The sequence below is a fragment of the Melitaea cinxia genome, chromosome 18, assembly GCF_905220565.1.
Source record: "Melitaea cinxia chromosome 18, ilMelCinx1.1, whole genome shotgun sequence".
Classification (NCBI taxonomy): domain Eukaryota; kingdom Metazoa; phylum Arthropoda; class Insecta; order Lepidoptera; family Nymphalidae; genus Melitaea; species Melitaea cinxia.
The window spans coordinates 10,620,803-10,621,393 of NC_059411.1; positions in this window are offsets into that span (position 1 = coordinate 10,620,803).

Below are 591 nucleotides of genomic sequence, written 5' to 3' on the forward strand. Positions count from 1 at the left end.
AATCCCCAGTCGCCCTCAGGAGCTCTGGTCATCTTACTCACCAACAGGAACACAATTCTGCTTGGTGGTCTTCTGTAAGCTCGAGGTACTACCCCAGTCGGACTGCCATATTTTGAACCGGAAATTCCTGCTGTGCCTTACCTCAGTCCAAAACTCTTATAGCGATAACATCGCTTATGTAAATTTTATTCTGTATTTTTACTATACATATATTTGTTTCTTGATGTACAATGAATAATGAATAGCTAATTTAATCTCTACCAAATCTATTTTCCACATGCAGCACGTATTTAACAATACATCGTTAAATATCTCCAACACACCACACGAGTCCGTGTCATTAGTTGGTAGTGTGCTTAATCTACTTAGCGCTACGAACAGTTACCAAGTATTAGTTGATGTTTGCACATCGCCGGCTTGTTTTACATAAATTCTACATTCGCCCGCTTAAACTTCAACCGTACCTACGGATTGCGTGAGCTTAGAAAGCTAGTATTCTGTTAATAAAACTTAAGCTATTACCTGTATTCATATTACGTTATATCGTATTTAGAAATGATATCAGTTAACTAGGTAGGTATTTGTATTCTC